At 44.4% G+C, this 25,142-nt stretch overlaps 1 protein-coding gene across 1 annotated transcript in view; it reads left to right on the forward strand.

Moving 5' to 3' along the window:
- The first annotated feature begins 1,341 nt into the window (after nucleotides 1–1,341).
- FOXN3 (forkhead box N3) overlaps nucleotides 1,342–25,142 on the forward strand; it is a 175,958-nt gene continuing 152,157 nt past the window's right edge. The window contains exon 1 of the mRNA XM_066607574.1: nucleotides 1,342–1,506. The gene's annotated coding sequence lies outside the window, so the exon portion shown is untranslated. The remainder of the gene's footprint in view (nucleotides 1,507–25,142) is intronic.

Below are 25,142 nucleotides of genomic sequence, written 5' to 3' on the forward strand. Positions count from 1 at the left end.
GTATTTACGTTTGAATGTCCACGGCGTATAATCGCCAGAAAGAACGTTTTTTTCGGCGATCACGACCAGAGCTAGAAAGCGTATTCTCGTCTGTTCCTACTTTTCAAACTATCTTTTTGGCCATCGTATATGCGTTGGTGCGTATTTCGGTTGCGTATGTTCTATTTACTGCAGGTTGCCATTTTTATGCACTGTAAAATCGCCCGTGTGAACGAATACATTGGAAACCAATGCCTCAGATTGTCGCGTATATACGGTCGGGCGTAAAAATACGCCAATAATGCACTCCAGTGAATGCACCCTAAGAACCATTAGGTGTGCAAATAAGCCTGCTGAACACAGTTAATAGCCGAGGGCTCTTATCTGCTTTCAGTTCCTTTGTTCTCCATCTGAAAACAACGCTATCAGCACTACCTGTGGAGAACTCCTGATAAGGCTGAAGGCTGATTTTTAGGTTGGACTTTAATGATCAGCTAGCAGTGCACGGAAAGTGCACAATGGGTGCGCGTTTAGACGCAACGATTATCGCTCAAATGATAGCTTTTTAGCGATTTTTAAGCAATCATCGCTCCGTGTAAATGGGCCTTTAGTAAATCTTGCCCTTTTATCAATTATGCAACAAACACTAGAACAAATCACCAGCATAAATTACAGATATTTTCTTAAAATTGTTCCATATTTTTTACAACACAACTTTAATCAAAACCATTATTCTCAGAAGGAAGTGGTGATGTAAAAACCTTTAATGTAGTGTTTACAGGTCAAGTGATCAGTAGTGTGTAGTGTTATGGTGCTACCAGTAGGGGGCGCAGACATCCTCCATGCCTGGACAACTGTGCATAAACTTGACCTACTGTAGAATTAGGTAAGGCTGATTACCAGCTACACTCTAAACAAAACATTCCATTATCTATCTCATTGATTCTAAACTTATTGGCAACTTATTGTTTCTCCTTTCAACCAATTGAAAGTTTATATTACTTTTTAAACTACATAGATGGTGGGTTCTGATTGGCTGCTGTGAATAACATCACCCCGTTCCTTTGCACACTTTTCTGACTTTCTTTTGTGCTTTTCAATTATTATACAATCCCAATAATTGGACTTAATCATATCATAAACAGCAGGAAAAGACATCTAGTAGAGTCGTTATTTACAGACTGCCTTTATTAAGTAATAACAATGCCATCTAATAATAGTCATGTGTAATATTGATTTTATTGTTGCTAATTTAGTGTTTTGCAGACAAGCTGAAGGCTGGGCTGTGCATTGGAGAGATGAGATGATGAGCAGTAGGACCCAGGAGGCAGCTGCTGTAGTTTGCTCATAACAGTGACAACACTGAGCTGTTTCAGAGAGTATGGGCTGGTTATGGCTGCATTCTGTCTGCAGAGATTCTTCACAATAAACAGCACCAGGATGGCCAGGATAAGCCTGGGAATATAACTTGACCCCTAGAGAAGCATCTGATGCAGGCAGGACACTCCACAGATCAAGGATTAAGAGGTAAGGAACGTGGCTTGTGCCCCCTCCTGCCCAGGGACATTCCCATACTGAGACCAGTGTGCTGTAACCTCCCAGTGCTGTAGATTGCCACCCCGGTGACATTGTATCACTTTACACAGTGCTCAGACTAGCTAAAGATACAATGTATCAGTCTTCGTACTGTACATACAATATAGTAATCAGATTTCACCCCAACTACCCTTGTATCTCCTACTGTGTATATCACACAATAGATCAATCTAACACAACAGACCACATCAATATATAGTTACAATGTACCAGTGTCTTAAACTAACCCTCTTTTTGGCATTGAATGAGTCTGCTGTGCATGAAAGTCTGCCTAATGATACAATGTAGCACTCCATAACACTAAGCAGCGGGGTGACTTTGTCCCATTCGTCTGTGTATACAAGTCTATATAAGGATACAATACATCACTCGTATGCACTACACTGACCACCCTGGTGACGTCGTATCAGCTGTGCGCAAAAGCCTTCATAATGAGACAATGCATAAGTCCCATACCACAATACAGTGAGCCGTGGACATAAACATCTCATATATCACTGATGCCACCCACACAGGGTATGTACATATTAGGACACACGTGATCCCTGGCTGCCTCCAACTCCAGAGCTGTTATCGCTGGATCCTCCTGTGTCCTGGCACAACATGTCGTTCTATGTACTGCATTACTTTGTTGCAGACTAAAGTTTTACAGGAAAACATTCACTGTAGGGAAAACAAAATGGCAGTTTGTACGTGTCAGCCGCCGTCTGCTTCCTGTTGACAATCACTTTGAGAATTTCATGCAGCAACAAGCTGGAGATGATATTGTCTGCGGCTGTTACTTAGTTTTTCGGGTCTATTCTGGACGTTAAGCTTCTCTTCTGTTGACTATGGGGAAAGGATACGGATTTATTCGATACATTGTATCAGAGACTTGATACAAACTGTCTTTTCCTGCAACATCATTGCTGTAGACAAACTACTACTGCGGAGTGAAACAACGGGACCCATGTGTACTAGTGAAGTGTGATTGTTACAGGCACATTCTGTAAATCTTGTTGGGGTGCGCTGCACACTGCTCATCTATTAATTGGTGCCCCCCGATGCGTGGCAGATGTTCGCAAGTGGAGGTGTCACATAATTGGCTGTCCAATTACAATGATGACATTGTAGCAGTCACAGGTCTGCTCTTTTGATCTTGCTAGATGTTGCCCCTTCTATATCCATGTGCCAAACTCCAGTTTTATCATTGGGAGGGGCATGGTGAGCCTCCCTCACTGATACAAAATGTGTATCTGCCCGTCTGCCTATCCATGCTGGAGTGATATGTATCCACCAATATTGTCACCTTGCGTCCATAGTCATACCGAACCGCCACAGATATGTTGTTCCTTAGCAATGCATTGAGTGCACAGTCTGTTTAAATGGAGCTTTGTTATTTTAGCAATCGATGACGTAGATCAGAGCTAAGATTGCTCTCAACATCACAGGAGCAGCTGAAGAGTCGGCGCTATAAATGGCTGATGTGAACACTCTGAGATCCAGAGGAAAGCTAAATTTGTAGCAGTTACTTTTCTTAAGGTGCAAGTGGGCGCATATATGAGTCATTGTGAACTGTCGCTCGCTTGTCTGTTTCGGCATAATCCCCCTGACAACATTGAATGTGCAGATCCTATTACTGTGATGTCTAGATACCAGTCATATATATATATATATATATATATATATATATATATATATATATATTAATATTATATGTGTGTGTGTCTGCCTGCTATCTTCTGGAAGAAATACATGTAAAAACTTATAATGCCCTGCTTTCCTTGGAGCAGTTATACTACCTTGTAGTCTTGGTGCAGACAGATAACAGCAGAGATGTGTAATATTATATGCCAGCTATGGCTACTTTGCCTTAACCACACTGTGTGAACCTGGCCTGGATCCAATGACGTAGATCTCAACTATGTACATATCAGATTTCTCTGCGTTCTGCGTGACATTTTTGGCCGTCCGAGAGAAGAGCTGCAATTTTTCATAAAGGAGATTGTAGTGATGTGTGCTTAGATACAGCAGACAATATCACACAGGCTAGGATTAGATACGGTGACTCAGCAGACAGTATCACACATGATAAGCCTACATCCCTGCGGGTTATATGTGATACATTCCGTTGACATCAGATACAATCTGCTTGGACTTTATATTTGCAGCAGGGGTTGTACATGCAGCTGTGATGGGATCACTGGGAAGTTGAGCTCCAGTAACTCTGGGTCCACGCTGACTGCCTTCATATTTTCGCAGGCCTGCTGACTGATATCAATAAACAATCTCCTCATTGGCTGCAAAATTTAGACACAGGAAGTGGCTGCTTTGTAAAGCTGAGAAGTGGGGACTTGTCGTCATAGGAACAAGGAGCTGGCTGTGTCTGCCTTCCGTCCTTTTAACCCTTGTAAGGCCACAATGGTGGCTTGTCATTCCCTGGGGAAGGGGGGGGGGGGGACACACATTTTTGCAGTAATTATGCATTATTATTTCTTTCTGACTGCTGAGATATGAAACATATAGGACTTGTGTATAAACATTTATATGTGTAATTATACGTATCATATTGGTGATAATTTGTTTATTAACCCTTAAAAAAACAAAACAAGCAGATAGGTAGATCAGATAAAGGTGCCTATATCTGAGCATATTATCAGATCTACTTTATTGCCATCATTAACTCTTGAGTTTTCTCAGAGACTGGAGCCAGTAGATGAGGTGCAGCGCTGTCCATACTGACAAAGGATGCCAGTGTTTTGATAATGTACGAGTATAATAATTTTCATGTATCCTGTTATTGATAGAAAGCTGAACATGGATAACAGTACAGTATTCTTCTCCACCACCAGCTTTGTTACTTTTTCTGTATTCTAAAATAGAGGAAACTTATCCAGGAACTTTTTAAAACTAATAATTTGGGTTTTCTGAGAATTAATATAGGTAGTTTCTTTGAATTAGGACCGTAGCCAATTGCATAACTAGTTGGCAACTATCTTAAAGATCAACAAATTTTCGGATAAACCTGGTTACACTCCTACTGTGCGGTTATCTGTGTTTTGGGTAAAGGAAAAAGAAAAAAAAGATTACTGAGTAGGGACACGCTACTGTCCTTAGAATTATATACCATAGAATCACTGTGCTTTACATTACTTACCTTTACTGATCCTGAGTTATATGTGCATTATACTCCAGAGCTGCACTCACTATTCAGCTGGTGGAGTCACTGTGTCACATTACATTACTTATCCTGTACTGATCCTGAGTTACATGCTTTATTATACTCCAGAGCTGCACTCACTATTCTGCTGGTGGAGTCACTGTGTACATACATTACTTACCCTTTACTGATTCTGAGTTATATGTGCATTATACTCCAGAGCTGCACTCACTATTCAGCTGGTGGAGTCACTGTGTACATACATTACATTACTTATCCTGTACTGATCCTGAGTTATATCTTCTATTATACTTCAGAGCTGCACTCACTATTCTGCTGGTGGAGTCACTGTGTACATACATTACATTACTTATCCTGTACTGATCCTGAGTTATATCTTCTATTATACTCCAGAGCTGCACTCACTATTCTGCTAGTGTATTATAATAAATTATTGTTTTTAGAATTTATTTTAAAGTACCATTAATTCCAGGTGCTGTACATGTACGATCAAGCACTAAATTTTATGATTGGCTGCAGCTGCCTGTAACATCCCGCACATGGGCTGATCGCAGCCTGTGAACAGTATGTCACAGGGAAAACCGGCGGCTACATTGATTCAGTAGGGAGAGGTGAATATTAGCTGTGTTAATGTTTTACACATGGGGAGCATATTTATACAAAAGTTAAATAACTCGGATAATCCCTTTAACTTCAGAAGTCATACACTTTAGTTGAATGCGGTCCCCCTATGTGCAATTAAAGTGCCATTTGATTTGTCACATGACGTTAGTATAAATAGACTTGTTGAGACCCTGGACTCTGAAAAAGCACTAACCGAACAATATAAAGAGCAAGAGCTCTCCAAAAAGGTCAGAGACAAAATTGTGGAGCGGTGTATATAGATCAGGGTTGTTATAGAAAAATATTCCAAATTTTTAGTATCGCACGGAGCACCATTAAATCCATTGTAACAATGAAACGAATATGGCAAAACTACAGACCTAACAAGAGAAGGCTGCCCACCAACTCTCACAGATCGGGCAAGGAGGACATTGATTGGAGACTCAGCAAAGACATCAATGATAACTCTAAAGGAACTCCAAAGATCCACAGCAGAGATGAAGGTATTTGTCCACAGGAACACTACATGCTCCATAGTGTGGAGCTTTATGAAAGAGTGGCCAGAATAACATCATTGCTTCAAGAAAAAATAAAACTTGTTTGGAGTTTACCAAGCAGCGTGTGCAGACTCCCCAAACACATGGAAGAAGGTTCTGTGGTCGGATGAGACTAAAATGGAACTTTTGACTATCTTAGGGCCTCATGCCCACGGCCAGGTCGAATCCGACTGCGAGATTCACGCAGCAAGATACTGAGCGAGTTTTCATGCGGACAAATCGCATCTGTCAGTATAGGATTGCATAAACTACTGCAATCCTATAGCAGCGTGCAACAGCAGAAATTCTGCATGGAATCTCGCCGCAGAACTTCTGTCCATGGGCATTTGGCCTAAGGCCTCCCTCACACAGACATTTTTGTACACATTTAGCGCTGCCTTTTCACTGCCTAAACACTGTACAACGCTCCCATTCATTTCAATGGGGCTGTTCACACAAGCGTCAAAAAGCTGCGCTTTGACACCGATGCATGCTTTGTCTTTGGCCATTTTCAGCCCTGCTTTTGCCCATTGAAATGAATGGACAGCAGTTTCAGTGCTGCTGAAAATGTGGCACAACTTGGTACCATGTTTTTGGCAGCACTGAACGCAAGTGCTAGCTGCACTACCTGAAAAAAAAATCAATACTCCTCTAGCTGGTACTGTTGGGGTCCCCAACGCTGTTCTTTGGATCTTCGGGCAGGCTGCCGGGCACTTGTCAAGCTGATAAAGCATCTATTGCTAGTGACGGGGATTGAAATCCCAGCCTCCCAGTGAGAGACAGCTCTTATTGGTTCTGGAGCGCCAGCTCAGCTAATCAGTGCCAGGCTCGATGCATTAATCATAGCCATTCAGTGAATAGCTGTGATTGGTGCATTCAGCACTGGCTGTGATTGGCTGATGCTGCTGACACTCAGCGGGCGCAGCCCATCAGAGCAATCTCTCGCTGGAGGCGGGGTCTTCAAACCCTGTCACTAGCAAAGGATCCCCTGTTGAAGATGACAAGTGCCGGGAGCTCCGGAGAACAGTGGCAGGGCCAGGACAGCGCCAACTAGGTGAGTTTTGTTTTTTTTTTGTTTTTTTTTCTGTATCCTTGGCTGCATTTTCAGCTGTGCTAAAAATGCAGCCAAATTGTTGTAAAAATGCATGACAACGCTGCTGAAACCGCGGTAAACAGTGTTGGAAAACGCTGCATTTCTACAAGCGCCTGTGTGAAGGAGACCTTAGAATTGCTCTGTCTAGTGCAAACCCAACAACGTCCCACCACCCCAAGAACACCCTTCCCACAGTGAAGCATGTTTGTGGCAGCATCATGCTATGGGGATGCCTTTCTTCTGCAGGGACGGGAATACTAGTCAGGATTGAAGGAAAGCTTAAAATACTGGGCAATTATTGAGATCTGAGACAGAGGTTCACCTTCCAGCAGGACAGTGGCCCTAAATATACTGCTAAAGCTACAATGGAGGTGCCCAAATGGGTACAATTCAATGTCTGGGAATAGTCTAATCAAAGCCCAGACCTCAATCCAGTTGAGAATCTGTCTTGACTTGAAGACTGCTGACACCAACACAACCCGTCTAACGTGAAGGACTTGAAGCAGTTTTGCCTGGAAGAATAGTTGAAAATCCCAGCGTCTACATGTGCTAAACTAATAGAGACATACCCCAAGAGACGTACATCTGTAAGTCAAACAAAAAATGGTTCCATAAGGTATTGACTTTGCGTTTCTCAGTTTTTTGTCTTGGGCTGCTTGTCCATGGGCGTTTTGCGGGAGCCGTCGTCCGGGAGCAGGAGCCAGCAAATGGATCTCCGCGGTGAGCCTATCTGACAGACATATAGGCTCATCGCGGAGAATCGCTGCAATTCACAGCATGCTGCGATTTGCTGCCCGTGAGCGGAGAATCGCTATGATTCTGCGCTCGTGGACAGTGGGGCTGCGCTTTCCACAGCACCGCTATGGAAAGCGTGCACTGCGTTCCCCACGGCTGGATTATTGCTGCAGGGAACACAATGCAGAAACGCCTTAACTAGTATTTGTGTCACAGTGAGAAAATATTTTGCACATTTTTAAAGTGATTTGTATTTTGTAGAAATCAAATAGTACCATTTCCCCTCACCCCTTCCCCCCCCCCACCATCCCCCCCAAAAATGCCAATGGGGTGAATACTTTTATAAGGCACTGTATGAACATAGTGAGTCTACCAACAGAATAGTGAGTGCAGCTCTGGAGTATAATGCAGGATATAACTCAGCATTAGTACAAGACAAGTCATGCAATATATGTGCACAGTGACTCTCCTCTTTACGTAGATTTATTCCATACATGACCTGTACAACATTATGAATTCTTTACTCCAATTAGAGCAACTTCCCAATACCCATGATTAGTTAGGGCTGAGTTAGGAAAGTTCCGATGACATTCATATGACAGTCGCTGAAGCTCATGTCTTTGGCAACAGTACTTTCACTAGTAACATATACGGGCTTCTCTGAAATATTTCTTGCTATTTGCAGAATAGATCCTTGTACCCCTCACTAATGATATAATGTAGGGTCGAGCACTCTGGCGGCCACACTTTGCTGTAGAGACATTTGACAACAAGTTCCCTTCACTAAAGCATCTGCTGAAACCTGAGAAGATGTCAAATCAAAGTCACTTCAGCAAGGAAAACCATCATCCTTACTGACAACCTTAACCCTTTCTTGCTCATCGGTTCATTTTTTTTTTTTTTTTTACAACGTAAATGACTCATTTGTAATAAGGAAAATATCCCTGACAGAGTGATCGTTCTGGCAACTGTGACCTTGGGAGGGTTGAAGAATCTCATTTTACATCTTTCATTCAACATACCGTAGAAACTGTCAGTTAGACCTCTTTCACATGGGCCATCACTTTGAATGGCTGTGATTGGTTCATCGAACGCTGCAGTGGTTGGCTGAGCTGCGGCGCTCGAGAACCAATCAGAGCTAGTGCTTCCTGGAGACGGGATTTTTGAACCCCCTCACCAGGAAGCGCTGGCTGAAGACTACAGACAACTGTTGCGGAGCTTCAGGAGGAGAAGTGTGGTGGAGCGGGCAGCGCCTGTTAGGTAATGTATTGGTTGTTTATTTTATTTTATTTTTTTTTAATGCAGCTAAGGCTTATTTTAGGGACAAACCGTAGGACTTCCTACTGTAAAAGTTGCACTGTACCACACAGTGACGCCCGTGTGAAAGCGGCCTAAAAGTTAATTGTTGACTCCTCTTTACACCCCTATAGAATTATGCTTTTTTTACCAGTTAACCCCAGGATTGCTGGTTTGATTTACTGTAAATGGGGTAAGGATGTTTGTGCCATATACAAGGCCCATTCACATGCTCTGTTGCCCAGTCATGTAGGATGAAGGGGCAGCTTAAGTTGGACCCAACCTTCTTTCCTATATCCAGTGTGAATCTGAGCAAGGCTTTACAAGTCAAAGAACTTGTAGATGGGAAGAAAGGTGAACAAGCTCCAGAAAGGGATCCCATATTCTTCTTGATGTACCCCCTTAAGTGTACCTTTCATGGTGGTTATTTATTTTATCTCTAGTTGCAATTACAAACTATGTTCTTCACAATTTTTTAAGTTCTTTCGGAAAGGGAATCTGTCATCAGATGTAGGCTTAGGTGAGCAGATTTCTCCAGGATCAGAGCAGGACAGAGGGGTGTGGCCAGTGGGCGGGGCTTATCACAACATAAGATTTTACCTGCAGTGTTGTAAAAAGGACAGGACAGTTTAAAAAAATAAAGGTAGCAAATTCTGCAGCATTTCCGCATCCAAAGAATAGTCAAAATCTGTACCATTGGTGCCAATTTTGACTGGAAATCGCAGTGCCATGCAGGAAAACATCGCTAATGTAAATGAACCCATTCAAAAGTACGGGTTTCAAATTGGTAAGTCTCGCAGCCCACATATTTTGCATGATTTTCTCCCTAGTGTGAAGGCACCCTCAGGGCTTATTCAGACGACTGTATATCGGCTGGGTTTTCATGCCGAGACGATCTACGGTGTCCTTGTCTGCAGGGGGAGGAGGATGGAAGAGCCAGAAGCAGGAACTGAGCTCCCGCCCCCTCTCCGCCCCTCGCCACTATTTGCAATAGGAGAGGTCTAGACAGGGCGGAGCTAAGTACCAGCGCTTAGCACTGCCCCTGTACTGCCCCTGCTATTGCAAATAGTGGCAAGGGGCGGGAGCTCAGTTCCTGCTCCTGGCTCTTCCACCACCCCCCCCCCCTCTGCAGACAAGGACACCGTATATCGGCTTGGCGTGAAAACCGAGCCGATATACGGTCGTCTACATAAGCCCTAAGGCCCAGCTCACACAAGCGGATAGTCACAGCATATTACGCACATGGGTTTTGCGTGTGTAATACACTGTATCAGTCTGCCATAGGCTGCCTTGTTGCTGCTCAGACAAATTGTGCAAGATATGCACACAAGAAAAATTGCATCACGTTCTATCTTGGGGTGTATGATGCTTGGCATACATGCCAAGATAGTGCATGGCGATTGACAGTACTCAGTGCTATTGCGCGCGTCTCTCTCATGGGTGGCATGCGGTGCATTATGCTCTTGTGAGCCCAGCCTAAGTAGAAGTAGGTGGATGGTTGAACAGCTGTTGGTGAATTGTTATGTCAGTGCAGCCATACACATCTATATTGGCTGTTAAAGTTGATCAAATTGGCCATACATGATCAATGATATCAAGCGATGGATGAAAGCCCTTTCTTTCATGGAACAGCACTTCATGTAACAAGTACTAGCGACTGTTTGGTGAAAATTTCAAACTTCGGCAGCTTTTTTCTAGACAATGACAGCCTGTCATCGGTCAGCTAGCATGATGGTTTATTATTAAATTTCATCTTATGAGTGACCTTTTTGGTTGAAATCTGCTGCCTTGGTCATTTTAGACTATACATCAAAATAGTGTTAGCTAGAAAAATATGTGATATGAACAGGAGTTGTCCAGCTGTAAACCATTCATGGCCTATTCGTAGATAAGCCATCAATAGTAGATTGGCGGAGATCCACTGCCTGAGACTTCAGAGTTCGCAGTCGTACAGTGTCCTGGTCCAGAGACATGTTTTCCCATGAGTATATTTTCTTTCCTTATTGTGTGTTTGTGGAGATTAACCTCTTAAGGATGCGGCACTTTTTTTTTTTTTACTTGGGTAGATCGGACTTTTATGGATGCTGCTATACTAAACACGTCGGGGGTTTTTGTTTGTTTTTTTCATTTAGATTTTTTTTAAATTCAAAATATGGGGAAAGGTTTTTTAAAACTTTTTTTACCTTTTCTATTTATATTTTAATAATACTTTTTTAAAGTGATAATTTCCTTTATTTTTAAGTTCCCATGAAGTACATTAACTTGCGATGGTTTGATCTGCAGTATGACAGGCAATCTATCAAGCCATGCCACAGGCATAGCTTCATAGGCAATCTTGTTTGGCAGCCCTGGGGGCTTTGAGACTGCCCCCAGCTGACTTGGCAACTAAACGGCACCCTGTGATCATATCGAGGGGGGGCTGTTGAGGTCCCCGAATTTTGATCAGGGCATTTGAATGCCGTTATCAGCGGCTTATCTCTCCTGAGAACATCCAACTGCCCAATCCATCTTTGTCTCAACATCTGCCATCAGGTGAGAGTCAGAAAGTGGCCAAGGGTGATCAGGAGTTATGGAAACAGCAAAATCAGCTGTCTAAGGCCCAAGGTCCACGGGCAAAATGGAATTAGTAAATCTGTGCGGGTCTCCCGCACGCGTAATCCGCGCCCATAGGGAATCATTGGACACCCGCAGGTAATTAAATACCTGCTGATGTCATTTTTTCCTGGCACGCGGATCGCACGTGCGGGAAAAACCCACAACATGCTTGATCTTGTGCGGTTTTCCCGTCCAGACGGCTCCCGCGGCTTTCATTGCAGCCTATGGAAGCTGTCCAGTTCCGCAGCACAGATGCAGCTGTCACTCCGTCTGTGCCGCGGACCGCCAGAAAGCAGAAGTTCCAAAAAAAAAGTGTGCACCACGCATGCGTGCGACATGCTGCTGGCATGCCGAGCCCATCCGCCGAGCCAAAGAAAGAAGATCCGGCTATGACAGAGGGGAGACCTGTAGCGTCCGGAGAGGTAAGTATAATTGATTTTCTGGTCTGCAGAAAAGGAGGGACCTGCAGTGGGATTTTGCATGCAGAATCCATGCGGGCTCGAATTTCCCCATGGACATGAGGCCTAATTGCCCACTTAAACGGGATGATTAACGTTCAGAGTTGTTCAAATTCCCGCACTCCCACATACACTGTTTGTGTAGCATTCTATGAATGGGGCTTATGGAAATGAAGTAGCATGGTGAGCTATGATGTGAAGCTCCTGAGTTACGGAAACATGTAGCTTTCTCTGTTATTCTTTTTCCCTAACTCTCATTCACTTAAGGGCTCAGTCACATGGGCGCATCTGCGCCCGTGCTACTGCAGCCAGCAGACGGCCGTACCTGAAGACGGACGTCTCTCTGCAGCGCCGGGAGGAAGAACATGTGACAGGCTTCATTGCTGGTCATGTGTTCTTTCATCAGCGCTGGAGAGAGACGGCAGTCTTCAGGTACGGCCGTCTTCTGTCAGTCACACGGGCGCATTGGCGCCGGTGTACGGGTGCCGATGTGCCCGTGTGACTGAGCCCTAAGGCTGGTTTAGACACAACGATTATCGCTCAAAAAATCTTTTGAGCGATTTTCGAGCGATAATCGTTGTGTTCTTTAACAGCGCAAGGTGATCGTTCAAACGTTGAGCGATCACCTTGCGCTCCAAGCTAAGGAGACATGTCCTTGTCTTCTGCATTCAGCTATTCCCCGCTTGCAGCACCTGGCTGTTATACAGCCGGGTCCTCCGAGCAGAGGATGCAGAAGACAAGTGAGGTGGCCCCACTTTTCTTCTGCTTCCAGCTGTTCCCTGCTCACAGCGCCCGGCTGTTATACAGCTGAGCGCTCCGAGCGGGGTATGGAGAACAGAGCTGGACTGCTCTGTTCTTCATACCCGCCTGTCATAGGGAGTGGGATACAACTCAAATAATAGTATCAGATGTATCCCGCTGTGAATTCCTTATCACTGATTGTTGATCTTTCAGCATGCTGGAAGATCAGCGATGGCTTAATGAAAACTGCCTGATGTCTGTGCAGTTAGACACAACGATTATCGCTCAAAAGACGGCTTTTTTGGGGGGCGAAAATTGTTGTCTAAAAGGGCCTTTGCAGAAACATAGTGCAACCTGCTCAGCTCTTTCCATACTCCTGGCCTACAGAGGGACCATGACGAGCGGAGATGGTAATACCCCTTAAACGTCACATTCGTCAACCTTTAAATAATGTGTTTGGCTAGCTTATATGCACATTTCTATGAGGTGATGTTCATTACCCCCACTACTAAGCTGATCATCTTCATCAGTTCTCGCCTTTTGTATCCTGCTCTACTGGACTGGTGAAATCGGGGCTGGTAACCTTTGGACAGTGGCTAGTAGTGATTACGGTCTCTGTGCTAGATTACTACATGAATGGTTAAAGTTGCAGTCTTTTTACAGCATTCATAGATAGGAGCTATTGCATGCTGGGAGTTATCTGCATGCAGGATGGTGGGAGTTACTGGATTTATATATGCACTGGTGAAATCACTGAGAAGTGTGGGAGTTGTAGTTTTGTGTCCTGGATGCATTGCACATGCTGATGGAGACTGTGATGCCTATGGAGTCGCTGTGAATGCTAGGAGTTGTAGTCTGTGATGATGAGCTCATTGGAGATTGCAGGCTGCAGGTTACTTTATGGCTTACTCTTCTCATGACTACAGACTTCATGTCGTCATTTTTGCGCTCAGTCAGGATTTCCTGTCAGGTACTTTTTCCAAGAGACTTTTAGAGCGGAAATTGGCTGACCTTGCTCTAATTATGAGAGGAAGTACATGAATACTCAGGCTTATGACTCTGCCGCTCTTCCCCTTGTGCCTTTAGGGTTTTCCTTTCTTCATGGCTTTAAGACTGTGTTCACATCTGTGCCAGTGATTCTCTGCAAAGCCTTCAGCACAGATTTGTTACAAGATGCCAGACATAATAGCGCAGAATGCTGCTCTATTTTGTCCAAGAAAATGTGGAGCAGGACAGACTCTGGCATGACCCCATTAAAGTCAGCGGGGTCCGTCTGGTATGGTTTGTTTCGTCCTAGGATGGATCCAGTATACTGTTCTTCTCCTTTTATCACAGAGCAGGAAACCGAAATGCTGAACAGCAGTATGCACCCAGTTTCACCGGGAGCTTAAAAAGTTTGGACTCTCGGCTGATACATTTTACCTGCACTGATACATTGTAGCAAATTTCAGGAGAGGCATTTGTATATTGAGGATTCCCTAGATCAGGGGTCCCCAACTCCAGTCCTCAGGGACCACCAACAGGTCATGTTTTCAGGATATCCTATGGTAAGAACACCAGTGGCAACGTCCAAGGCACCGAGAATAATTACATCACCTGTGCAATACTGAGGAAATCCTGAAAACATGACCTGTTGGCAGTCCCTGAGGACTGGAGTTGGGGAACACTGGTCTAGATGGATGCATTGCAACAAGCTCACAGATGTAACCAGCTGTCATGCACTGACTGCAAGCAGAGATCTTGAAGCGGTGAGGAAATAAAAGCCCATTGGGAAAGTGCAGAACTCTTCATTGTACAGTGATTGAGCTGTATTTACATTAAACTAGATCCTTCTCTGCCCCCTTCCTTTTCTTATTCTCTGGTGGCTGAACCTTGTGGAAAAAGACAAATTTCTGAGCATTGTGTAGATACTGAGACTCAAGACACAAGCCCTGACCTGTGCTAATCAAGTGGGTTACACGAGGAAATCCTGCGCAGTTACCAGGTTGGAGGTCACGCTGGAGAACACTCACAATGGGCTGAATAGCTGAGCTGTGAATTAATACCCTGCGTATGGAAATACTTGATTGATGTTGACCCTTACTGCTTAGATACTCCACAGACAGTATCCTATGATAGGATTAGATACAGAAGCTGGGCAGACAGTTGACAGGCTCATATACCAGTTTAACAAACATTATCACAAATAATAGGCTTAGATACAGCAGCTCAGCAGACGTACTACACATGATACACTTTGATACAGTTGCTCAGCAGATAGTGTGACACAATAGGATTATCTATAGAAGCTCAGCATATAATTTCACACAATAGGTTTAGATAGACCGGATTAGGAGACAGTATCAAAGCCAGATAACAGTGACTCTTCAGACAGTATCACAGATGACAGGCTTAGATACAGCGGCTCACCAGACAGTATCACACATGATCAGTTTAGATACAGCAATTGTCTGAGCTTCTGTCAGGACTTTATGCATATTACACACCCTGTGTAGACTTGAGAATATAAGATTTCCTTATTACTTTACGCCATTGGACACCGTGTTGCCATTATTATCCTGCCAGCCTAACCAAAGTTCTGTTTGCAGCTTCAAAGTTGTTCCCTAATCTGTAGCACAGCAGATTCATGGGTAATGTGCGGGCTGCACGGTTGGAGTGATTTAAAGTACAATTTGTTGGACACGTTTGTAGCATATTAAACCTGTACGAAAAGGTCGTACGGGAGAGATAGAGCGATCCTCCCTGGGCAGGAGTAGACTCTGTTTCAGCTCTTCATCTAGGTTCTGCAGCGCTGGCACTGTGGAATTAATAGGGGAGCTGATTAAGCGTGTTCATTGCCAATTGTGTAGTGTGACAAAGAAAATAGTCACACAGCTCTTTATTGTGTTACTGTGACGCCTACTCAGCTGCCAAATATCAGCGCAGACAACTGACCTACTGCACTACTATCTGTACGCCCGCTGCAGGACAAAAAGATCAAACCTGTTTCTAATTTTTTAAAAGATTATATTGTACATTTTACATATCAAACTACTAAGTATAAACTACAAGTTAGTGACATCACTGCGGCTCTCTAATAAATAGGCTGCATCCTCAGTGATGTCACCACTGCTGTCTAATGAATAGGCTGCATCCTCAGTGATGTTACTGCTGCTCTCTAGTGAATGGATAGTTTGCATCCTCAGTGATGTCACCGCTGCTCCTTAGTGAATGGATAGGCTGCATCCTCAGTGATGTCACCACTGCTGTCTTGTGAATGAATAGGCTGCATTCTCAGTGATGCCACTGTGGCTCTCTAATGAATAGGCTGCATCCTCAGTGATGTCACTTCTGCTCTTTAGTGAATGGACAGATTGCACTCTCTCTTATGGCACTGCTGTTCTCTAGGGAGTGAATAGTCTGCATCATCAGTGATGTCACCGCTGGTCTCTAGTGAATGGATAGGCTGCATCATCAGTGATGTCATTGCAGCTCTCTAGTAAATAAATAGGCTGTATTCTTAGAAATGTCACTTCTGCTCTCTAGTGAATGGAAAGCCTACGTTTTCAGGGCTGGTATCACTGCTCTTTACTCAATGAACAGGCTGCATCATCAGTGATATCACTACTGCTCTCTAATGGATAGGCTGCATCATCAGTAATATCAGTGCCTCTCTCTAATGAATAGGCTGCATCATCAATGATATCAGTGCTGCTCTCTAATTAATGGGTAGGCGGCACCCTCAGTGATATCATTACTGCTTTCTAGTGAATGGATAGGCTGCATCATCAGTGATGTCACTGCTGCTCCCTAGTGAATGGATAGGCTGCATCCTCAGTGATGTCACTGCTGCTCTCTAGTGAATGGATAGATGTCAGGAATTGAAATGGGGACCTCCTGCGTTCCAGTCGGTGGTTCTCAGTACAGAGCCTTCCAGCCTATGATCAGTTCCCTTGCATGACTCTCAGCCTTGTTCCATGATTCCAGTTATTTACTTCCTGCTTCGTGATCCTGACCCGCCTCTGTTCCTGATTGGGCTCATTATAAAAGCCTGACCCCGCCACTGCATCGGCGAGTGATTATTCTGCTCCACAGCATTGGTCAAGCTCCAGTTCTGCCTGTTCCTCTACGATTGCTACAAGAACTCCTGATAATGACCCTTGGCTTCCCTTCTGACTACGAATACCTGCCTCATCAATCTGTACTGCAAACCGAGACCTCCCATTGCTGAATCCTGGCTCTTCCCTGACTACTCTTCAGACCTAAGGCTGCTACACCTGAGGCTCCACCCTTGTGCCTGAAACTGCTACAGTAGGCTGCATTCTCAGTGATGTCACCGCTGCTCTGTAGTGAATGAATAGGCTGCATCATCCGTGATATCATTGCTGTTCTCTAGTGAATAAATAGGCTGTATTCTTAGTAATGTCACTTCTGCTCTATAGTGAATGGATAGCCTACATTCTCAGTGATGGTATCACTGCTCTTTACTCAATGGACAGGCTGTATCATCAGTGATATCACTACTGCTCTCTAATGGATAGTCTGCATCCTCAGTGATGTCACTGCTGGTCTCTAGTGAATGGATAGGCTGCATCATCAGTGATGTTACCGCTACTCTTTAGTGAATGAATATGCTGGATTCTTAGTGATGTCACCACTGCTCTGTAGTGAATGAATAGGCTGCATTCTTAGTGAGGTCACCGCTGCTCTCTAGTGAATGAATAGGCTGCATTCTTAGAGATGTCACTGCTGCTCTGTAGTGAATGGATAGGCTGTGTTCTCAGTCATGTCACTGCTGCTCTGTAAGGAATGAATTGGCTGCACTCTTAGTGAGGTCACCACAGCTCTCTAGTGAATGAATAGGCTGCATTCTTAGAGATGTCACTGCTGCTCTCTAGTGATTGAATAGGCTGTATCATCAGTGATATCAGTGCTGCTCTCTAATTAATCGGTAGGCAGCACCCTCAGTGATGTCACCGCTGCTCTCTAGTGAATGGATAAGCTGCATCTTCAGTGATGTCACTGCTGCTCTTTAGTGAATGGATAGGCTGCATTCTTTCGTATAGCTCTCTAGTAAAATTAATTGGGTCTAATTCTTATCTTGTGTCCTTTTGTCAAGTCAGTTTAATGTATGACTGTTGAGCTCTGGTTACTCTTGGGTTGTACAGGCACTTGTGCCGTGTTTTCTTGTGGCTTTCAGTGTGTTATTGATCAGCACATCAAGGTGATAAAGCATGCTCATTACTTGAGTCAATTTTAAGAATCTCTGGATTGACCCATGGGTGTCCATATCTTATAATTGCCACCAAGGGAGGGAACAGTAATTGTGAATGGGACATCCCACAACCTTCTTTTCCTGAAGTGCAGTAATATCCCGCTTCATGCGGAACTAAAGAAAAAGGAAACTCTTTGAAAGCAACCACTAAACATTACTAAACTGAGTAAAGCCATCTTTTTCATTTTGAACACTTTTTTGTTTGTCTTCCAACCACCCAACATTGAGTCATTTAGTCATCATTGGGTGTAGAGGCTGAATAGTTCTACATCGGGTGAAGAGCCGCATGGTACATGAGGCAGAACAGTGATAATTATTTTCCCATTGTTCAGTAACAGGGAATATGAGGATTGGGAAAATCTCAGGTGATTCATGGCCGCTGTATCTATGCAGTGTGGGGAGGAAGCCGCTGCATCCTCATTCCATACAGAGCTTCGCTTTCCTGCCTTTGCTATGGAGCCTATAACTCCAGTTGTTAGGGAAAGCTTGTCTGTTGCCTGGCAACCCTGGCAAGGAAAGATAGATTTCTTTTCACCGCTGCTGGAAGGATTTGCTGTAACTGGGGGTGGGGGGGGTTGCGGTGACTTTGCTGGTAATAACAGATTACATTACTACATGTTCTTTGCCTGTGATATTTATTTCCGTCTATGAGAGAGTGGGAGCAGACGGGGATTTATGTGGGCACTAGGGGCATCCTACACAGTTTTAAAGCAGTGTAGGAATAGTTACAGAGGGATACAGAGATGGAGCTCTTGCCAAAAATTTGAGGGGGGGGGGGGGGTGTTAAATGATTTTACTTACACAGTTTCAGTTGCTATTCCAGGAGCCTCCCAAGCTGATATTTATGTTTTATGCTATTCTGTGTATCTTCTTTAGTATTTTTATCCGCCTGTCTACTATGCTATTTATGCAGCATATTTTGAAACCCTATCCTATCTGCTGGAGGGGTTCCATAGCTGTGTGTACACCGCCGAGGCAGTGATAGGAAAGGGTCTTGCCTAATTATTTCAATGAGATGACAGCCCATCCTGTGATGTCATCGACAGTGGGGTTGGGATATCACGTGAGCTGTCATTGGAATGCCACTGGAAGTGGCGAGTCCGAGAAAACCCCCAGTAAAGCCATCTTGTGTATCCACATCATATTCTCAGAAGACCCTGGTTAAATGTTCATCATGAACCTACTGTTTCATGAATGGAATGTCAGTAATACAGTAAAAACTGACACAAGCAGAGCCTGACACGGGTGAATATAATCTCTTATAAATATAATGTAAATGTATTTTAGGCTGTATGGAAACTAGAGTGACACTTCCGTTACTAGTCGTCCCTACCCCTTGGTTATCTGCGTTAGAGGCCATGTATAGAGCATGCTTCCAAACTCTTTGCTGTCCTCTTTCCTCTATGCTCTACTGGGTGTAAAGATATCAACAGGGGTCCCACCCAGTGATTACTTAATTCCCCTCCTGGGGCCTTTCCCCCTCAGTGACTACTGGCTTATAGAGAGGGGCTTCAATTGGGAGTCCTGGAATATCCTCAGATTGACTTATTAGGGCAGAGTAAGGTTGTTTGTTTTTTTTAAATCTCTATTTTTTCCCACATCATCGCTATCTACAATGTCAGTTGCGGATGGGCCGCGGGTGCGACAGCTTCCATTGACTTCAATGTAAGCCATCCGTGCAGACTCTGCACAAAAATAGAACATGCTGCAATTTTAATTCGTCCCTTTTACACGCAAAGATAATCTTTCAAAGGACTGAAAGATTGAGCAATGTATTTGCATAAAGTGTTAATGGCATTAACACTTTATCATCTTCATTTGCCTGTAAAAGGACCTCTATGAGTTGTTTGCAGAGCCCAGCTTTTGTTTAAACACACTCCCAGCTGTGCAAACAGCTGCTTGCACATTCCATTGTTCTCCTCCCGGCTAGTGTAAACATGCTCCGGGGAGAATATTTTGCAGTCTTTTGAAAGATGAATGAAATACATTCAAATGGAATGTATCTGCTCAGTCTTTCAGCAGCTGAACAATGGATTTTAAGTGAACCAAAAATCCATCATTCAAACAAACTTTCCCTGTATTGTGGATAGTCCGGAAGGCTCGCCGTCAGACAGTACAGATTTTTTTTTTAAATTGCTGTTTTTCCATGTCGTCACTAGGCGATGCCACGAAATCCGCGACCTTTCCATAATGTCAGTTGTGGAAGAGCCACGTGTCGGACAGCTTCCATTGACTTCAGTGCAATCTGTCTGTGCAGAATCCGTGCAAAAATAAAACGTACTGTGACTTGTTAAAAACTTTTTTCAATGAGTGGAAATTGCATTCGCTGTCTGCTTGTGTGAGCAAACATGCGAATGTTCTATTCTTGCTAATAGATGCGGAATGCCGCCGATCGTCCACACGGGTGATGACCACGGATTCTGCAATCCAAATCCAGTCGTGTTTAGCTGGCCCAAGGCCTCCTTCCCACGAGCGTGACGGGCTCCGCCGCGTAATATTACGCAGTGAAGCCCGTCACGGCGCCCCCCAGAGCCCCTATACTTACCTGCGGGAGATAGCGTGAAAACGCTTCCCCGCCCACCGCCGTCGCGTCGTGTGACGCGCCCACCGCGTCACGTGACGCGGCCGGCAGTGTCACGTGACGCGCCGGCCGCGTCAAATGACGCTGCGGCGGTAGGTGGGGAAGCGTTTTTTCACGCTATCTCCCGCTGGTTACAGCGGGAGATAGCGTGAACGGACGGCTTCCATTGACTGCAATGGAAGCCGTCAGCGCGTACAGCCCGTCCTCACCCGCAGCAAATAGAGCATGCTGCGGGTGAGGACGGGAGAAATCGCGGTGCGTAATTCCGCGGTGGAATTACGCATCGTGAGCATTGTGCTATTAGGTTCAATAGAACCTAATAGCAGGGGGCCACGCAGCGGATTTTTGCCTAAGGCTGGGGTCATACAGGTTGGATTTGCCACGGAAAATCTAGCGGTCCTTTGTCGTGGGTTTTGGATCGGCTTTGCCGCATGCTTTTCCGTTGTGGCCAGCTCTCCCATAGAGAGGAGCGAGGCCGCAATGGAAAAAAAAATTGACATATTGCGTCCCAGGAATCTGCACGGTAATGCCGGATAATGCCGGCTTTCTCGTGACAGACTGTCTGCCCCGTGTGGACGAGATTTTTGACAAATCTCGTCCACATAGCTGGCTAACCCCGGTATTAGCGGCTGCAGGCGGATTTGCTACAGAGAAATTTTGCGGCAAATCCACCCTGTGCGAACCCTGCCTAAGAGCAAATCACTGCAAGCATGGGTGTAACTATAGAGGATGCAGGGAATGCGGTTGCACCTGGGCCCAGGAGCCTAGTAGTATGAATAAAGCTTTATAGTTGGGGGCCCTGTTACAGCTTTTGCATATTGGGGCCCAGGAGCTTCAAGTTACGCCTCTGACTGCAAGTGTATGGGCACCCCTTAACTTCAAAACCACATCGCCATTAACAACTGCACCGCTATGTGAACAAGCTCTCAAGCCGGGTTCACACTGGTGTAAGCGCATTTTTGTCACATAAATACACGGCACATTTATGCGACCAAAAAATCGCTTGTGCCCGCATATTTCACCCGCTGCTGTGGGGTTTTTGTGTGCGCAAATGCAGTGCGTATTTTTCCAAGTCTGTAGAGGGGCCCGTGTATTTGCTGCACAAGTACATGGTGAATATGTAGGTTTCCTGCATGTTCACAACGTATTTTCGTTGGCCCATTCACTTCAATGGCCTCTTGATAGGTCTTTCTTTCATATGTTATATTAAACATCACGTGAAGAAATATACACTCGAGAACGAGCCCATTTAAAATCAATGGGTCGTATTCACTGCGTATTACGCATGCAAAAGTCTCAGGCGTGATACGCAGCGCAGATATGCTTATGTGAACGAGCTCATATGTGGATATAATTATAATATGGTGCAGCTCACCGGAGCCTTCAGAGCCAACAATATAAATGCTGATAATTGACAGTGTTAAGAGGTCACACGCAGCAATTCCTGGTGATCTGTCTGTCTACCATTCATGCCTTATGTAGTGACTGCTGCTTTATAATGGCAGCTCCTTTATCATTTGTCTGTTAAACTCATTATTTCCCAGCGCAGTGACCGCGGATTCAAGGCTGCTGCCTCGCTGACTGTTTACCCGCCAATCGCTCAAGTCTCCTTTTCTACTTTGTTGTTTTAAAAGCCGTCGCGACAGGATTGATAAGTTCCCCATCGCAGATAGCCGGGTGTTATTACCTCGCCAGCTCATCCTGCGCTGCTATAGAACCATCTCAATTGCCTTGTGGATAAGAGCAAACTCCTCAGTAACACATCTATCTCTCAGGTGCCAAATATGAGGAGAAGTAAAGAAGACGTATGGTCACCCAAAACGGCTTAGATACAGCATCTCAGCAGACCGGATCACATGAGGGGTCTAGTCAGCTCAACAGACAGTATCGCAAGTGATAGGCTTAGATACAGCATCTCAGCAGACCGGATCACACGAGGACTCTAGTCAGCTCAATAGATAGGCTTAGATACAGCAGCTCAGAAGACCGGATTATACATGAGAGGCCCTGATACATTGGCTCAGCGGACAGTAATATACATGGTTGACTTAGATACACAAACTCAGCTGCAGACTATCAATGGGAGTATAAGGGAATTCATAACAAAAAACTGTATCACGAGCACAAAAGGATCCCTCCCAGAACATAAGATGTATATATCGGATACTTTGATGTGGTAGTTGAGATATGGATAAGAAAACAGTTAATGCAAGTAAGATGGTGGGTGTTGTATGCCTATTTTGGGGCAGGATACCACAATTGTAGGGTTAAAGAATAACCCTACTGCACCTGTATGGTTATATTTCAGTACAGTATTAATCAGTTTGTTTTGAGATAACGAAGGAATGTCTTTGCATAAAAGAGTATGTTTCCTTTTGTCCTTGGTTCAGTCTTGGGAAACAATTCTACTGAGCACATATATATCAATATATACTAAGGAAGCTATAATTCCTGAAGAATCTGCCACGGTGTCTTTGGATCATACAACAATGACAGTGGTCGAAACCACCACCCTGCCCATATAAACTGCTTCAATATGAATGCCCACTTCAGTCCCTTCAAATATCCACCAAGTATACGGCACATATTGCAATGGCACAGTGAAAGAAAAGAGAAGAAAAATGTAGAGCGGACCTTCCAGTAAGCTGCAGAGCAACCAAAAGCACCCCTTAAGGCCCATTTACACTGAAAGATAATTGCTCAAAAATTGCTAAACAATAGTTTGAGTGATAGTTTTGAGCAATCATCTTTGCATAACTCGGTAAGTGGCTAATTAGCTACTTAAGAGTTAATGCAGGCGGAGCGGGATATGATAGCTCAGAGAACAAAGCAGCTGTTTTGTATATGCAAACAGCTACATTGTTCCCAGAGCTTTCAGCTGGTGTCCCGCTGAGAACTGCCAGCGGAATACAAGCTGAAAGAATACTATCAGCGCTGCCTGCTGAGAAAATCGGCATGCAGCGCTGATACCAGTCATCAATGATTTCTAGCTTGCTAGAAACCACTGATGAACGAACAGTGCACGATGGCCGCGCGCTTAGACATAATGCTTATCGCTCAAAAGATGGCTTTTGAGTGATGATCATTGTGTCTAAATGGGCCTTTACTTCTGAAGAGGAAGTATGGATGCGCTACCTTCATTTCCAGTTCAATTCTCTCATTACCATTCCTCCAGGCTCCCCAAGTACTAACCCTCTATAGACTCCTTCAGAGTTGGCGGAGGCTATGGAGTAATGGGGAGCCTGCAGGAGAAGCATTGAGATAAGTGAAGTTGGAATGAGGGGGTAGCATCCATGCTTTCCCCTCAGAAGTGAGTGATGCTATTTCTTAAAATATGCTTGTTTTACTGCTTAGTGCAAAGTCCGCTCTCTATTTTTCGTCGTTCCTTTTACTCTGATGGGACTATAGTCCTATGACGGAATATCCCACATGCCAGGCTTGGATCCTGTGAGCAAGAGTGTCCCTGAAAATGACTTCCAGAGCTGAGGTAGGTATAGCTAAAGATGCTAAGTATATTAATAACGGGCATTTTCTGTAGGATTATATGATACATTTTCCTGTCATGGAAGATTACGTAACTGGACAGATGGTGCACCTTGATACTTCTGCTGGTTGCTGAATTCCTCTGGATGCCTACATATTATTGCAGCTTGCATTGTGAGCTGCGGTGAAAGCCTCTGAAGATGATGGATTGGGACTTGAGAACAGATACGAATTCTCAGGAGAGAAACTTCCCTTTCTCCAGTGAATGGCGCAGAAAAGATGGAAATTACTGGCCGCCTGGCTGTACACATCTCTGTCTGAGGAGATCATCTTGTAGAGGTCATTTGCAAATTAGAAATTCCCTGATGGTGTCAGTGCACAGAAAACCGAAGTATCCAGAGGAGGTTCGTTCATACGCTACATTGTGTCCCAGTATATTCGAAGATCTGTCCCCGGGGGGAGAAGAAATTAACTCTGCAATGCTACCTACTGCCTTTGTAGCATCTACACATACGTACGTCAGAGATCTACACTAAGGCCAGGCTCACACAAGCGTAATATTACTGCATATTACGCGGTGAATGGAGTCAATGAAAGTACATTGGTTTACAGTGACCCACTTGCACCTGCGTCTTTTCATTGCGTATAATACGCATGTAAAAAAGAACGCAGCATCTTCTGTTTTACTGTGTATTAGCGCTATTCTGTATGGCCATGTAGTAAATGCTGTAGATATATAATTACATTACATATGTGCAATGCTTATACGCACATTTAAAAAAAAAAAAAGCCAGGAAGACTGCGCCATGATTTTTATGCTGCTTGAAACCGAGTGACAAACGAAAAGTAAACGAATAGTAAATGATGGCTTTGCATTTGCATGTAACGATTATCACGCATTTTTGTTTGTCTGAATGTATTTTGTGCCACAATCGCTACGTGTAAATGGCCCTTTAAGAGTGACATAGTGGCTTTTAGAGAAACTGTGTCGCCAGCCAAACTGTCTACTGAAGTGGTGGAGGCCGCTGCTAC

Source organism: Eleutherodactylus coqui, chromosome 6 (assembly GCF_035609145.1).
Source record: "Eleutherodactylus coqui strain aEleCoq1 chromosome 6, aEleCoq1.hap1, whole genome shotgun sequence".
Taxonomy (NCBI): domain Eukaryota; kingdom Metazoa; phylum Chordata; class Amphibia; order Anura; family Eleutherodactylidae; genus Eleutherodactylus; species Eleutherodactylus coqui.